The sequence below is a fragment of the Schistocerca serialis genome, chromosome 2 (assembly GCF_023864345.2).
Source record: "Schistocerca serialis cubense isolate TAMUIC-IGC-003099 chromosome 2, iqSchSeri2.2, whole genome shotgun sequence".
NCBI classification, from domain to species: Eukaryota; Metazoa; Arthropoda; class Insecta; order Orthoptera; family Acrididae; genus Schistocerca; species Schistocerca serialis.
In genome coordinates this window covers 357,203,646-357,221,784 of record NC_064639.1, presented here as the reverse complement: position 1 = coordinate 357,221,784, position 18,139 = coordinate 357,203,646, and the positions used below count along the sequence as shown (strand labels likewise).

The 18,139-nt window shown below is 44.8% G+C and overlaps 1 protein-coding gene and 1 pseudogene across 1 annotated transcript in view; both read right to left on the bottom strand.

Moving 5' to 3' along the window:
• Positions 1 to 18,139, bottom strand: part of LOC126455984 (uncharacterized) — a gene marked incomplete at its 3' end in the record, with an annotated part of 1,226,620 nt that overhangs the window by 342,002 nt on the left and 866,479 nt on the right. The window lies entirely within an intron of this gene.
• LOC126459204 (5S ribosomal RNA) lies at positions 13,457 to 13,574 on the bottom strand (annotated as a pseudogene).

Sequence of the window (18,139 nt, the reverse complement as noted above, 5' to 3'; positions counted from 1 at the left end):
TTTACACACAGTACTTCTGACATCAAATGCGATGCAGTTTGACTGCATTTGTCGGTATACTGGATCTCATACTATCGCATATGCACTGTGCACAACTATTCCATCCGACAATCTTAGTTTTTCTACAAATATCAACGCCTTTATACTGGTTTCCACTACTGTAGTACCACAGTAATACTGTGGGGTTTCAGATACATTCCTGCATTCCGATAAACTTCACTAACAAGATTAATCACTAGAAACAACGTTTTTCTATTATGACGAATAGTGGTACACTAATATTTTATCAGAGAGAAGTAAGCTGAACGGACAAAATGTTAGTCACCGTCACTAAAAGAGCCCAGTGTTCGCTTTGAAGCGCTGTTGAAGGTGTAGAAATGGTAATGAGTCATCATTTTATCATCCAACCCTGGTGTAAATCACAGCAGTCATGTGGTTGGATGAGGAATCTGCGCAATGAGTTGGGACCACGTGGAGACGTGTCAGAATGGAAGAAAGGAGCTGTCGCCTTTTCGCGTGCCGACGATCACACCGTAAATGAAACCTCCTCGATGTGATGGTGAATCAACTAGGACTGACCACTGTGTGTACAATGAACCGTTACCACCGGGTGAAAGGACGGTGGTCGTAAAAAGATTCTGGCCAGTAGATACCGGGGAAGGTGGCCACGCCATGTCAGTAACAATCGGTTTCAAACTCGAGATGAATGCAGGCCTATCCCAAACAGCTTCCGAACGAATCTTGTAAAAGGTACTGCGTGCATTGGGCATTTGGGCGATTTACCTCGCTATGAACCACGCACGATGTCACCGCTGCATATATGTAGTCGCACGCATCCACTCGACACTAAGTGGAAGTGACAGAGAAAGGAAGCAATATATTTAAATACAGGAACTGCTTAAGCCATCAGTCAAAATTAAATCCAGTACTCTACTGTGTGCATAGTTTTGGCCTGGCTAAAACTTGGCATTGACTACGTCATTACTGTTCTTCATAATTCTAGCCATTTTTCATCAGCTACTTCTTCAATTGTGCTTTATCGTGTAGATAAAAAAAAGAATCTGCTATTGAATGCTTTATTTGTGTCTAGAAAACCCACTCCATATTTGCAGAACATCTAATAAAAGCAAGTTACCGTCACACCAGAATAAATATAGACATGGCTATTTTATGCCATAACCGCAAAAAAGGAATACTCGCTTTACAGGAAGAATGTTTCAAATGGGTCACAAATAAACATGATAATACGTTACATGACAAAAAAAAGCAATAGCAGAATGACAATATTCTCATTAATTCATAACTTAGCATTAAGAAAACAGCACACACACACACACACACACACACACACACACGCACACACACACACACATACACACACTCACACACACACACACAATACCTACCCTCCCTCCATCTCCTCTCCAGCACCCCACTACCGAAGGAGATGGCGCAGTAGTCAGCACACTGGACTCGCATTCGGGAGGACGGCGGTTCAAATCCGCGTTCGGCCATCCTGATTCCCTAAATCGCTTCAGGCAAATGCTAGGATGGTTCCATTGAAAGGGCAAGGCCGATTTCCGTCGCCATACTTCCCTAATCCGATGGGACTGATGACCTCGCTATTTGGACCCCTTCGCCAAATCAACCAAGCAACCAAACAACCAGCACCCGATTTTGCTCGCGCTCTACAGCTCCCATGATCCTTCAGTCAGCCCTACAGCATGTGAGCAAGACCGCATGTAGAGTGCAAGAGGACGTGTTACGTGCTGCGAAATGTTTAAATGTGGCCTATCAACCTGTATTAGATGCATCTAGTACATACAGAAGAACACAGTGATAAATGAAAATGACAAAAAAATAATGTAAGTGTAAAGAAACACAACCACATGTTCGTAAATAATTTAAATGGCCCGCCAAGAATCGCTACAGAACATATGCGTAGTTAAATAATTTTATTAATAAAAAAAACTATATGGCTCTAGTGACGCTTTCAAGTCTCGAACAACTACGATGTATAAATACAGAATGAAGCGACGAATGGAAATTTGTGCCAAATCGGGGAGTAGGCAAAGTGATCAGCGCATCTACCTAGTAAGCAGGACACTCGGTTTCGAAACCCAGCCTTCGTACAAATTTTCATTTGTCACTTCAGTCTACATATATACATCACAGACGTTTCAGACTTGAAAAGGTCTCGGGAACCATATAGTTTCATTTGATTAAAACAAATATGTCTGTATTTCAGGTAGGACCCCAGTTTCATTCGATGCTGAGGTGCTATTCCAATACAGTTGGAGAGCCTCGGCAATGCTGTTTGAATTTAGGGGATATACCAAGAGGGCTGAGGTGCGAATGAGAATTTGGATTCAGGAGGGAGGAGGGCTAGGGTTGTCCGTGCAGTTGTGCAAAGCCACTGTGCCAGGGTGGCGTAGTGGTCAGCGCATCTGCCTAGTGAACAGGAGACACGGGTTTGAATCCAGGCCTTGGTCCGAATTTTCGTTCGTCGCTTCAGTCTGCATTTATAAATCAAAGAATTATGTTTATATTACTGACCAGTCATGATGAGTAGCATAAATAGGCGAAGCATGTTTGGTAGACACAAATGAAACATTAAGTCGCAAAAGACGGCGTTTATTCTTACGTATACGATAAAGCATAAATAAGTTACTAGTTTTCACCTCATGTCGAATGCTTGTTTCTGCTGACATACACGCAGTGGTGACACCGTGCATGGTTCATGTCACCGCGTTTCCTTCGCTGTTCAAATGGCTCTGAGCACTATGGGACTTAACAGCTGTGGTCATCAGTCCTCTAGAACTTAGAACTACTTAAACCTAACTAACCTAAGGACATCACACACATCCATGCCCGAGGCAGGATTCGAACCTGCGACCGTAGCAGTCGCGCGGTTCCGGACTGCTAGCCTAGAACCGCGAGACCACCGTGGCCGGCCCTTCGCTGTTCAAATGGCTCTGAGCGCTATGGGACTTGAGGTCATCAGTCCCCGAGAACTTAGAACTACTTAAACCTAACTAACCTAAGGACATCTCACACATCCATGCCCGAGGCAGGATTCGAGCCTGCGACCGTAGCGGTCGCGAGGTTCCAGACTGAAGCGCCTAGAACCGCTCGGCCACACCGGCCGGCTTCCTTCGCTGTATGGGAGCAGTAATACGCATAGGCCGATAAACTTGTAGCACGTTGCTTCCTGTGCCAATACAAAGGAAGCTGCCCATATGAGCTTGAAATGAGGAACAATTCGTAGATGCTTTTTTATTTCCCGTTTACCATACAGTCTGTTAGGTATAAAGGTACAGATAATGAGGTAGTTGGTACATCAATATACACCCACTTCAGTGTGTTAGTTGGTTTTTCTCTTCATGTAATAGACTTCTCACAAATACATTCTATAATTTACTACACCATGTTTTCTGTATGGTTGTAACTGCTCCACGCGTGTCAGTATGACTATCAATTTTATGTCCACATGTCCCCACTTCAATAGCTGACCTGCTGCCCAGGGAAAAGTAACCATTAATGGGTTCCTCTTCCCACACATACTTGGAGGTATTAACCAACTTAATAACATACTAAGATACTGCGGTGCCTGTGTTATTTTGAATTACAATGTAAAGTTCTTTCTCATAAGCATGCAGACACATGGTTGACGACGTACAGAAGTTCGGATCGGGCGTGAGTTGTCCTCGGATAGCCAAATGGTGAGGCGACCTCTTGCGACAAGCGGGAAACCCAGGTTCGAGTCCCGGTCAGGCACAAATTTCCATTGTCGTCATTCCGTTATGCAGCTGATAGTTGTCCGTATTCGCAACTGCGAATTTCGTGTAGAACCATACAAACCATAATACCTAAAATTTTGACCTACAAATGAAGTAAACATGGTTGTAACGTTTTTTACTACAATGTCTTCGCATCAATACACATATCTACATTTATACCTTTAACACCCTGTATACGCTCTAGCCACATATGATGGGCGGTACTGCCTGAAACTTGCGTGATGAACAAGTTTGAATAAATGAAGGAAAAAAATTAATACAAGCCTTTTTGTCGATATTAATGTGTGAAAAATGAGCTCTTTCATATATGTCAGAGCTGCACAGCACCCAGCCTCCAAATTTTTTAAAAGGTTTATGTATCCAGAATAAATACTGGCGGAAGTATAGCTGTGAGGGTGGTTCGTGAGTCGTGGCTGCATAGTTCAGTAGGTAGAAATTATCCCTAAATAAAAGGTTGTTATTTTAAGTCGACACTTCTTTCGCATGTGTCGTGTGGTACCTGCTAAACACTGGGCGAAGGTACGCTCCCCAGGCGTCTAAAATTCCATACAGGAAAGTGGAGCGCTACGGCGCGTAGGTTGACAGAACAGAGAGCAGCCGAGCTTTCAGCGTGTGCAGGTGGCTGTTTTCACACAGGAACACTCCCCGCCCCCGCACGGCCTAACACGTGGGGAACACGAGCCGGTGAAACGCTAGCCCCGTCAGCAATTAGGAGGGAAAGGATGTGGGGTGGGGAGGGGAGGGGAGGGGAAGGGGCATCTGCAAAGCGCGGGCCCGTCTGGCGGCCGGCCAGCAGCAGGTAGGGACTATAAGCACTAGGCTAGCGAGCGGCGACCGCCGCAGCTGCGAGCGATGGCTCACCGCTGGGAGGCGAGCCAAACCCGGTAGTCGCGAGAAGCCACGCCACCGTTTTGTTGGAACACACTCGCCCGATTCACGGAAAGCACCAGGTTAGGACAGCTTGTAGGCGACTTTATTAGGGAACGTTGAGCAAGCCAGTCTTAAAATGAAGCATTAGCTATGGTGAACCCAGTCAGATCATACAAATACACTCCTGGAAATGGAAAAAAGAACACATTGACACCGGTGTGTCAGACCCACCATACTTGCTCCGGACACTGTGAGAGGGCTGTACAAGCAATGATCACACGCACGGCACAGCGGACACACCAGGAACCGCGGTGTTTGCCGTCGAATGGCGCTAGCTGCGCAGCATTTGTGCACCGCCGCCGTCAGTGTCAGCCGGTTTGCCGTGGCATACGGAGCTCCATCGCAGTCTTTAACACTGGTAGCATGCCGCGACAGCGTGGACGTGAACCGTATGTGCAGTTGACGGACTTTGAGCGAGGGCGTATAGTGGGCATGCGGGAGGCCGGGTGGACGTACCGCCGAATTGCTCAACACGTGGGGCGTGAGGTCTCCACAGTGTAATGTAATGTTGTCGCCAGTGGTCGGCGGAAGGTGCACGTGCCCGTCGACCTGGGACCGGACCGCAGCGACGCACGGATGCACGGCAAGACCGTAGGATCCTACGCAGTGCCGTAGGGGACCGCACCGCCACTTCCCAGCAAATTAGGGACACTGTTGCTCCTGGGGTATCGGCAAGAACCATTCGCAACCGTCTCCATGAAGCTGGGCTACGGTCCCGCACACCGTTAGGCCGTATTCCGCTCACGCCCCAACATCGTGGTAGCCCGCCTCCAGTGGTGTCGCGACAGGCGTGAATGGAGGGACGAATGGAGACGTGTCGTCTTCAGCAATGAGAGTCGCTTCTGCCTTGGTGCCAATGATGGTCGTATGCGTGTTTGGCGCCGTGCAGGTGAGCGCCACAATCAGGACTGCATACGACCGAGGCACACAGGGCCAACACCCGGCATCATGGTGTGGGGAGCGATCTCCTACACTGGCCGTACACCACTGGTGATCGTCGAGGGGACACTGAATGGTGCACGGTACATCCAAACCGTCATCGAACCCATCGTTCTACCATTCCTAGACCGGCAAGGGAACTTGCTGTTCCAACAGGACAATGCACGTCCGCATGCATCCCGTGCCACCCAACGTGCTCTAGAAGGTGTAAGTCAACTACCCTGGCCAGCAAGATCTCCGGATCTGTCCCCCATTGAGCATGTTTGGGACTGGATGAAGCGTCGTCTCACGCGGTCTGCACGTCCAGCACGAACGCTGGTCCAACTGAGGCGCCAGGTGGAAATGGCATGGCAAGCCGTTCCACAGGACTACATCCAGCATCTCTACGATCGTCTCCATGGGAGAATAGCAGCCTGCATTGCTGCGAAAGGTGGATATACACTGTACTAGTGCCGACATTGTGCATGCTCTGTTGCCTGTGTCTATGTGCCTGTGGTTCTGTCAGTGTGATCATGTGATGTATCTGACCCCAGGAATGTGTCAATAAAGTTTCCCCTTCCTGGGACAATGAATTCACGGTGTTCTTATTTCAATTTCCGGGAGTGTAAATACATGGACTGGATAAAAAGTAGTGCCACCTCAGCCGTAACGAGAAGGATGTGCGTCGCACGGGATGCCTGCTGACAGCAGGAAGTCAGTTGATGCAGTGCAGTGAGCGGCGAAGGGTGTGTTTGAATCGAATGCCGGACATTTGCCACGCCGGACATTTGCCACACCGGACATTTGCCATGCCGGACACTTGCCCCTTCGCCAGGTAGCTTGAGTAGCGATCCCTCAGGTAAGGGACGCCCTTCCTCGTACTTCTTCTGTCCGCTTTCAAACCGCCGTCTCCACATCTTACTCGATACAACCAGTACGTAAGGGACCTTCTTCTTCGACATCTTAGCGAAATACAGAGCTTCTTTTCCGAAATAGAAATACTTATAACTTTTGGGAAACGAAAGCAATACCGACGATTATGTCAGTATGTAGTTAGTTCTGCCAAGTATAAATATAGATCCCTCTGTCCATATGGTAGCTTCCTTTCACGCTCACTGATTGCGATAGAAACAGTCCATCGGCATGGGAGCAACAAGAAAGGAAACGATGTAAAGAGAATACGAATGTGCGCTAATCATTTATTTTTGATCACTGCATTCGTGCCTACTTTAATTACTACGACTGCATGCCCAAAAGACAATAAGGAAAGAAGAAATGGGAATGTGAATGTTTGAAAAGAAGAACGACATACTCCATATTAATTTACTCTCTAAAATCCCATATCCCTTGCGGCGAAACATTAGTTAATAAAGTGTAGCGGGACAATGTTCAAAACATGACTGAAAATACGTTCCCTAAATGGAGATAACAACATCTATGATTGACGTGTCATCTAAAGTCAATATACAATTTTAAAATGTTAGAAAGTAGGAAATGAAGTAATACAGAATGCTATGCTTGTAACGTACGTTGTTGTTCTACATTGTTTAGCTCGGATATTCACAGGGTCACAGGGAAAGCATCCTAGATTTTGGACTGAAAAGCCGTAATTGTAATGATCTGCACTACAACAGAAACAAGAAGCACAACTTAAGGAAAAATAATGTAATGTGTGTTTTAGCTCACAAACGACATTGAAGCAGATAGTTCCTGTGACGTAATATGGGCAAAGGTTATATTCGACAACCGGAATAAACTAATAACTGGCTCCTTTTACCGACATCCGGTCTCAGATGAAACAGTTGCTGAACAGTACAAAGAAAACTTGAGTCTCATCACAAATAGGTACGCTACTCATACAATTATAGTTGGCAGTGACTTCAATCTACCTTCCGTATGTTGACAAAAATACATTTTCAGACCCTATTGTAGAAAACAACTTCCGTAATTGTTCTAAATGCTTTTTTAAAATTATTTTGAACAATTAGTTCACGAGGCCATTCAAATTGTAAATAGTTACGAAAACACACTTGACCTCTTAGCCACAAATAATCCTGAGCATCACGACGGATACAGGGATTAGTGAACACACAGTCGAGCGAGGCTCAATTCCGTAACAAAGAAATTCACCAAAACTAAACGCAAAATATATCTATTCATAAAAGCAGCAAAAATTCTGTTGACGTCTTTCTAAAAGACAGTCTCCTATCCTTCCAAACTATGTAAGTCAAGACCATATGTGGCTTAAGTTCAGAGAAATAGTATCAACAGCACTCGAGAGATTCATACCAAATAAATTAATAAGAGACGGAACTGATCCCCCATGGTACACAAAACACGACAGAAAGCTGCTGCAGGAGCACCGAAAAAGGCACGTATAATTTAGACGAACGCAAAATCCCCACGATTGACGAAGTTTTACTGAGCCTCGAAATTTGGTGCGGATTTCAATGCGAGATGCATTTAATAGTTTCCACAACGAAGGTCTCTCTAGAAATGTGGCAGAAAATCCAAAGAGATTCTGGTCCTATGTTAAGTATACCAGCGGAAAGGCTCAGTAAGTACCTTTACTGCGCGACAGCGATGAGGAGGAGGAGGAGGAGACAAGGGACCCAACCCTTCGGAGCAGGTAAAATCGTGGCAAATGTCCGGCGTGGCAAATGTCCGGCGTGGCAAATGTCCGCACACCTTTGAATCAGCTGCTGTGTGCACAGTTTGAAAGGGCGGGAGGCCAACTCAAGAGTCCTAACGGAATGTTTATGAAACAGGAACAATGTGCTGGATCTAGACTGAAGAGGAAAGTGGTCGGAGTGCACAAAAATCTTTCTTTGTGGCATCATCCTTCACGATAATGCGCGATGCCACACGAGGAACGCCATACAGGAGCTCCTGTGTACGTGAGGCTGCTAGAAGGTACTGGAGCAACTATCGTATTCACCCGATACGAGTCAGTGCGACTACAAACTGTTCGTCAAAATGAAGGAACCTCTTCGTGGCACACTCTACAATAGAAGAGGAAACGTTATTTGTGTCCTAGGCCTTGAGAGACTACGACACACATGGATGCGCTGCGAGGTACGACGTACTCCACCTCTGTGGGGGAAGGTGACAGAGAAGCGAGGCGATTATATTGAGAGCATGTAAGACGCTGAACGTCTGTCAACGAAGTCTGGAATGAATTATAACTGTGTTGCCGCTACTTTTTATCCAAATCATGTACGTGTAACAACCAATGTGGATATTCAGAAGGAAGTAAGACAGGATTGTAGCCTGTCCCCCATGTTACTGAATCTGAATATGTGTAAGCAGTAAAGGCAACGAAAGAGAAATCTGGAAATGGAATTAAATGTCAGGGTTTTTTCAATGGCATTTTAATTCTGTCACAGACAGCAAAGGCCTTGAAGGGCAGTTGAACGGCATGGACAATCTCCTGAAAAGACGAAACGTATTCGCACTTGCGAATTTGGACAATCATCAGCTGTGTTATGGAACGACGACAAAGAAAATTTGGCCGGGTGGGGACTCGAAGCCGGATTTCCCGATTTACGCGAGCGGTCGCCTAACCATTAGGCTACCTGAGAAAGCCTCGTGGTCAGACCAAAACTTCCACCTGGATCAGTAATGCGCGTGGCCGGGAGCCGTGCTCAAGTAGACTAATTGTTGGGCGACTGTTAGCATAAGGCGGGAAATCTCGCTTCGAGTCCCGCTCTGACACAAATTTTCACTGTCTTCATTTCATTACACGACTGACTGTTGTCCATATTCGCAACTGCGAATACATTTCGTGTATTTCATAACGCCTGCAGTTGTTGTGTTACATGTCCGTAGGAACACTGCAACATCGTGTCTCTTGAAAAGGCGTCCTAAGACGAGTATCAACAATAGTAAAACAAGGGTAATAGAATTTAAACGAACTAAATCCGTCATTACTGAGGGAACTGCAGAAAATGACATGTAAAAGCAGAAGAAGAGTTATGCTATTTGGGGAGGAGAAATATTGACTATGCCAAAGCAGAGACGACGTAGAATGCATAATGGCCATAGCAAGGAAAGCTTTTCTGAAAAATAGAGATTTTTGTTAACATCGAATGTAAGTTTAACAGCGCTGAAAATTAGGTACACTGAAACGGAATGAGGACGTTCTCCGCAGAATCGGCGAAGAAAGGAACGTTTCGAAAAGACTGATAAGGAGAAGGGACAGGATGACAGGACATGTGTTAAGATATCAGGGAATCACTTCCATGGTACTACAGCGATATCTAGTGGGTAAAAACTGTACGAGGAGACAGAGATTGGCATTCGTGGTGGGCTGCATCAGACCATTCAGAAGTTTGATAACTCAAATAAATTAAATAACAGATGACATACTTCCATGAAAATATTTCGGGAAGAGGAACGCATTAATGTGTAATACTACCTAAATATATCATAGACAATACCCTCCTCGACGACAAAATGTGCCGAGCACATACAAATTTCTACAGTCCACCTCCAGCGTCAACTTCGGGGTGTCTAACATGACGGCACCACAGACCAACATCGCTTCCGATTAGTGAAGGGAGATTCTGCAGTGACCAACCACGGCCGACCACACCTGCAGATTCTTACTCATCTATGAACGTCATGCCTGGATTGCCGTCCAAGGAAGGAAATTCAACTCGGCAATTCCAAGGAAGAAAATTCAAGTTGGCAACAGCTTGGGCTACACGGGCAGAGTCTATGAAAGCTTCCTCTAACATATGAGCAGACGACACACTCGATGTCATTCAACATCCAAACCAACCACCAGAAGAAAGCAACAACGAATGACATAAATATAACCACCGTGACAACGAGGACACTTGGGGACTAGTGAGAGATGTGCATTGAAAAATAAAATAACACAGTTTGTCCATTTTTTCCCTATAGGTCACTAGTAGTACTGTTTCGAAAAACAGTAAACTTATATGCACAAATTATGAGCTGTTGATGTATCCAAACGGGGCAATGTTGAAAGGGAAAAGTTTGTACCCAAGAGTTTCACTCATATGAAATCCTATTCTTAGCCAGTTTTTCGAAACTGGTGCACTATTGTAGTTCCCCGTATCACCTTCTCCCCCCCTCCCCCCACCTTGCGTCACCCATCATTCATGACCCACGGATCTGTACTATTGTGGAATGGGATTAGTATTATGTCGGGTACCACTGACTGCTCTTGCAAATCTGGTATACGGTATGCCTGGGCTTAACTTCACCCTGTCACTCCGACGCTTGGTATCACGGACAAGACAGGAAGCCATCAGGTAGGCTCTACTTCCAGCAGTACTTAGCCGAGAGCAGGAGAGATAGCAGCTGCTATTCCTCCAGCCAGTGGTTTACAGTGTTTTAACAACTTCGGAGCATCATCAACGAGACGGACATTTACTAGCGTATCGTAGGGACACTGGGAATTTAACGAGACGGCAGATAAATTTAAACGTCATGTTATTCGGAAACGATATGTTGTTGAACACTCTCTTCTACAGCTACGGCCTTTTGCTATGTGCTTCTTGTAGGTACTGTATGTTATTAAATGTGTAAGAGCGAAGATTTCTCACCATTAGTTTCAGCTGAAGTTGCACTCTACCTAAACGGTTCTGTAGTTTTGGTATACTACAAAAAAGATGTAGTAAACGGTAGGTTTAACGGCAGTATTGGTCGAGTTGCTACGGAAAGAAACGTAAACTAATGCGTAAGAGAGAAACTGAGAGCCGATGGCTTCTACTTTTCCTTGCTTCGCACACAAATTAGAACCGCACATCATTTAGTGTTAGTCCATTATGTATTTTATGTCCTTTCAGTAGGTTTACAAGTAAAAAGAATTAGTTGGTCGTGTAACTTATGCGCTTTCATGTAACCAAAACAGTTACTTTTGATGAAAGCTTTCATGTAACCAAAACAGTTACTTTTGATGAAAGACAGGTTTTATTCGAAAATTGTTGATTTGTAACGTGAAACGGAGGGATTTTGTAGTAAAAATAAATAAAACAGTACAGATTTATCTCACAGCGCTTTAAACGAAATTTCCTCACCAAAAAGGTAAAAAAAAGATGCAAAACAGAAATATATCATATATTCCTTCAATACTTCATCGAAATCATACAAAACAAGCTTCTTTTATTCATAAACAACTTTCGCATTTATCAGTAATAAGAGGGATCTCTTGCCTTTGATCATGATGATGAACGTTCTGTTCAGTACAAAACAACAACAATAACTAAACATATTTTTTTAATGTTTGTGTTTAGTTATTGTTGTTTTGTACTGAACAGAACGTTCTTCATCATGATCAACACAAACATTAAAAAATATGTTTGTTATTGTTGTGGTTTTGTACTGAACGGAACGTTCTTCGTCATGATCAAAGGCAAGAGATCCCTGTTATTACTGATAAACGCGAAAGTTGTTTATGAATAAAAGAAGCTTGTTTTGTATGATTTTGCCGAAGTATTGAAGGAATGTAGGATATATTTCTGTTTTGCATGTTTTTTTAACTTTTTGGTGAGGAAATTGCGTTTACAGCGCTGTGTGATAAATCTGTACTGTTTTATTTATTTTTACTACAAAATCCCTCCGTTTCACGTTACAAATCAACAATTTTCGAATAAAACCTGAATTAAACATTGACGGTTTAAATTTTTCCATAAATACTGTTTATTTTTAAGTAACAGACAGAAGGATAACTACGTAGAACAAAAATGTTACATAGTTTACCCGCCGCTTTGTAAATCCTCAGTAAGTTTTTAGACGGTTCACCGCTTTCGGTTTTTGCCGAGATATAATAAGAGACTCATACCCTGCGTAAAAAAATTGATCGTTATGAGGTAACGCCCGATAGATATGCAACACATCTGATGTAATGGTTCAAATGGCTCTGAGCACTATGGGACTTAATTTCTAAGGTCATCAGTCCCCTAGAACTTAGAACTACTTAAACCTAGCTAACCTAAGGACATCACAAACATCCATGCTCGAGGCAGGATTCGAACCTGCAACCGTAGCGATCGCGCGGTTCAAGACTGAAGCGCCTAGAACCGTTGGCCACACTAGCCGGCCATCTAATGTAAAGATAAAGCAGGTATGACCCTAAATGGTCAAAGCTACTAGGTCAGCTACCATAGTCTACGCTCACTTATGATAGTCTACCGTAGTTTTACAACTCGAGTCCCAGCATTCATGCTGTGCGACTCAAAACAGTGGCTTGAATCTGGAACTATAAACAGAGGGATATTGTATTATGAATTCCATATTTGCAGTCATTAAGCCTCTTACTCATCGACCTATTATTTTCGCCATTACATTATAATAATAAATATGTTTGGTAGACCTTTACTGTGCCGCAGTGCCTCGATGTCTCATTTATGTTACAATCAGTTTATGTCAGCAGAGCTATACAATTTCTCCGCTGAGAATTATAACTACCTGTGACCAACTACGAAGGAAGTAAGACTAGCATTCAAGGAGTTCCAGGATATCAAACTGTTCACGGTTCTGTATGCGCAGTAGAGCCAACGCACAGGCCATCGGACTCTTTCCGACAAACCCTATGCTGCTAGTTCCTATGTACTAAAAATAAAATAAACTCCGCCCGAATAGGCCATGAAGGCCCAACGGTACCAACCGGTTGCCGTGTAATCCTCGGCCCACAGACGTCACTGGATGCGGAGATAAAGGGGCATGTGATCAGCACACCGCACTCCCGGTCGCAGGTCAGTGTACGAGACCGAAACCGCTACTTCTCGGTCAAGTAGCTCCTCAGTTTGCCTCACAAGGGCTGACTGCACCCCGCCTGCCAACAGCGCTCGGTAGACCGGGTGGTCACCCAAGCAAGTACTAGTCCAGCCCGACAGCGCTTAACTTCGGTGATCTGACGGGAACCAATGTTACCACTGCGGCAAAGCCGTTCGCAGTTTCTGTGTATGCCGTAGGTAATTAATGAGATGTCTTGATGTCGCTACACTGTAGCATCCTGTCAACGCTCCAAAAAAGTATGCACTAAATCTAAAGATGTTCAGTTTAAGGCTTTCCTGCATGTAAATGAAGGTAGTGATCGATCCACTGCCGAAAACAATATTGCGATTAATATTATTTAACAAAGTCTAGTAATAAAAAGAGAAGACCAAACAACACATTAGACAATAGTGTCTGTAGTTTCCGTATCTCTTCCGAAAATAGCCCATTAGTCACAGTTCAGCTACTGGAGTTAATAATTCATAACACTTAAGTAATAGAAATTTCTAGTGGTGTCGACGTCGGCTAGGAATCACTAATTATTGACATCAATGCGTAAGTGCTCAAAGACTGTTATGGTTGACTACCACACACTTTCATACACCACACGGAGGCTAAGCGATGGGTGATGTTAGTTAGTTCACCTTCCAGTACTATATTTTTAATGGTACTTCTGTTTTCGCACTGCGACTGATTATTGCAACATACGTTAGAAGGGAGTGATGGATCTCTGAGACTATTCTCATTGTGTGCAGCTGTTTAACAAATTGTCTACAAGAGGATATAGAGTGTGCACCACATAGCAACCCTATTAGACTCTTCTATGAAACAAATGCTTCCTTTGTCAGTGAAGAGTTGTCCGACAGTATGATTCCGTAAGACATTATTGAAGGAAAAAGGGATAAGTAAGTCGACTTTTTAACATTTTAGTTTCCAAGCATTGCTGTTATCAAAAGACCTGAAACATGTAATTTCTAGTTTAAGTTCTTATACATATGAACACACGAAAATTTGGAATATTGATTTTCATTTACTGATATTCTCTCACGCAACATTTGCCGGCCGTTGTGGCCGAGCGGTTCTAGGCGCTTCTGTCCGGAAGCGCGTGACTGCTACGGTCGTAGGTTCGAATCCTGCCTCGGATATGGATGTGTGTGCTGTCCTTAGGTTAGTTAGGTTTAAGTAGTTCTAAGTCTAGGGGACTGATAACCTCATATGTTAAGTCCCAAAATTCTCAGAGCCATCTGAACCATTTTCTGAACAAAAGAGAACAAGCGGAGAAACACACCTCAGTATTCCTTTTGTAATCGAAAAAAAGAAGGAAGAATAGAGTTGAAATTCACCTCGACAGCTAGGTCATCAGAGATGGCGAACCAGTCAGATGCCATTTCTCATTCATCGTAGGACAGTACTAAAACTGAACTTTAATTTAAAATACCACGTAAACCACAAAGATAAGCCTTATCGCCGACTTTGAGATTATTTCAAAATAGTTTTCAGGTTACTAAATTCAAGTTCTCTCTGAGACACAACTAACGTCTATATGAAATAGAGGATGGTGAAGGAAAGGGAAACGGTAAACGGTGGGTGCGGCACTTATGACTTCCAGCCGCAAGGGGCACTTCGGTAATGCTATGGCGAAAGTTGAAAATTTGTGTCGGACTGGGACTTGACCCGGATGCTTTGCCTCTCTAAAACGCTTCCTTAACCGACTTGGCCATCTAGACACGCTTTCGGTCGGACCCAAATTCTCAATTCATTGCAAGCTGCAATGCAGCGTCCTTCATCCATTAACCGCTACTCGAAAATTATTAATCCCGTAGGTGCTCGGACGACATTAATGCGTCCGCACCGAGTCAAACGTCGAGAAGCTGTCGCACTTCTAGAGAAATGTACACAGAGTGATTGGGCTGCCCCTACTGTGGGTTTATGCAACCTTCAACGCCTCCAAATACCACGAGCAAGACTTCAATATTCTCTACTTACCTACACACAAACTATTAGTCCTACATAAAAAACGAACAGCACCTTGTCGTAAGAAACTTACCGTTGTTAAATTTTTAACTCGCATACGTTTCCGCTGGAGGCCACTGGTTTCGAGTTATTCAAGAAGAATGTACTAAAGTGACTTTTAAACGCGTTTTTCTTGAATAACTCGGAAACAGTAGCCTCAAGCGACAACATACACTACTGGCCATTAAAATTGCTACACCAAGAAGAAATGCAAATGATAAACGGGTATTCATTGGACAAATATATTTTACTAGAACTGACATGTGATTACATTTTCACGCAATTTGGATGCATAGATCCTGAGAAATCATTATCCAGAACAACCACCTCTGGCCGTAATAACGGCCTTGATACGCCTGGGCATTGAGTCAAACAGAGCTTTGATGGCGTGTACAGGTACAGCTGCCCATGCAGCTTCAACACGATACCACAGTTCATCAAGAGTAGTGACTGGCGTATTGTAACGAGCCAGTTGCTTGGTCACCATTGACCAGACGTGTACAGTTGGTGAGAGATCTGGTGAATGTGCTGGCCAGGGCACCAGTCGAACATTTTCTGTATCCTCAAAGGCCCATATAGGTCCTGCAACATGCGGTCGTGCATTATCCTGCTGAAATGTAGGGTTTCGCAGGGATCGAATGAAGGGTAGAGCCACGGGTCGTAACACATCTGAAATGTAACGTCCACTGTTCAAAGTGCCGTCAATGCGAACAAGAGGTGACCGAGACGTGTAACCAATGGCACCCCATACCATCACGCCGGGTGATACGCTAGTATGGCAAGGACAAATACACGCTTCCAATGTGCGTTCACCGCGATGTCGCCAAACACGGATGCGACCATCACGATGCTGTAAACAGAACCTGGATTCATCCGAAAAAATGATGTTTTGCCATACGTGCACCCAGGTTCGTCGTTGAGTAAACCATCGCAGGCGCTCCTGTCTGTGATGCAGCGTCAAAGGTAACCGCAGCCACGGTCTCCGAGCTGATAGTCCATGTTGCTGCAAACGTAGTCGAACTGTTCGTGCAGGTGGCTGTTGTCATGCAAACGTCCCAATCTGTTGACTCAGGGATCGAGACGTGGCTATACGATCCGTTACAGCCATGCGGATAAGATGCCTGTCATCTCGACTCCTAGTGATACGAGGCCGTTGGCATCCAGCAGGGCGTTCCGTATTACCCTCCTGAACCCACCGATTCCATATTCTGCTAACAGTCATTGGATCTCGCCCAATACGAGCCGCAATGTCGCGAAACGATAAACCGCAATCGCGGTAGGCTACAATCCGACCTTTATCAAAGACGGGAACGTGATGGTACGCATTTCTCCTCCTTACACGAGGCATCACAGCAACGTTTCACCAGGCAACGCCGGTCAACTGCTGTTTGTGTATGAGAAATCGGTTGGAAACTTTCCTCATGTCAGCACATTGTAGGTGTCGCCACCGGCGCCAACCTTGTGTGAATGCTCTGAAAAGCTGATCATTTGCATATCACAGCATCTTCTTCCTGTCGGTTTAATTTCGCGTCTGTAGCACGTCATCTTCGTGGTGTAGCAATTTTAATGGCCAGTAGTGTATGACGGTAAACAAATTACCTAAATTAAATTTCCTACAAAAAGGTCTTGTCCATATTTCTACATCTACATTTATACTCCGCAAGCCACCCAACGGTGTGTGGCGGAGGGCACTTTACGTGCCACTGTCATTACCTCCCTTTCCTGTTCCAGTCGCGTATGGTTCGCGGGAAGAACGACTGTCTGAAAGCCTCCGTGCGCGCTCTAATCTCTCTAATTTTACATTCGTGATCTCCTCGGGAGGTATAAGTAGGGGGAAGCAATATATTCGATACTTCATCCAGAAACGCACCCTCTCGAAACCTGGCGAGCAAGCTACACCGCGATGCAGAGCGCCTCTCTTGCAGAGTCTGCCACTTGAGTTTGTTAAACATCTCCGTAACGCTATCACGGTTACCAAATAACCCTGTGACGAAACGCGCCGCTCTTCTTTGGACCTTCTCTATCACTTCCGTCAACCCGATCTGGTACGGATCCCACACTGATGAGCAATACTCAAGTATAGGTCGAACGAGTGTTTTGTACGCCACCTCCTTTGTTGATGGACTACATTTTCTAAGGACTCTTCCAATGAATCTCAACCTGGTACCCGCCTTACCAACAATTAATTTTATATGATCATTCCACTTCAAATCGTTCCGCACGCATACTCCCAGATATTTTACAGAAGTAACTGCTACCAGTGTTTGTTCCGCTATCATATAATCATACAATAAAGGATCCCTCTTTCTATGTATTCGCAATACATTGCATTTGTCTATGTTAAGGGTTAGTTGCCACTCCCTGCACCAAGTGCCTATCCGCTGCAGATCTTCCTGCATTTCGCTACAATTTTCTAATGCTGCAACTTCTCTGTATACTACAGCATCATCCGCGAAAAGCCGCATGGGACTTCCAACACTATCTACTAGGTCATTTATACACTCCTGGAAATGGAAAAAAGAACACATTGACACCGGTGTGTCAGACCCACCATACTTGCTTTGGACACTGCGACAGGGCTGTACAAGCAATGATCACACGCACGGCACAGCGGACACACCAGGAACCGCGGTGTTGGCCGTCGAATGGCGCTAGCTGCGCAGCATTTGTGCACCGCCGCCGTCAGTGTCAGCCAGTTTGCCGTGGCATACGGAGCTCCATCGCAGTCT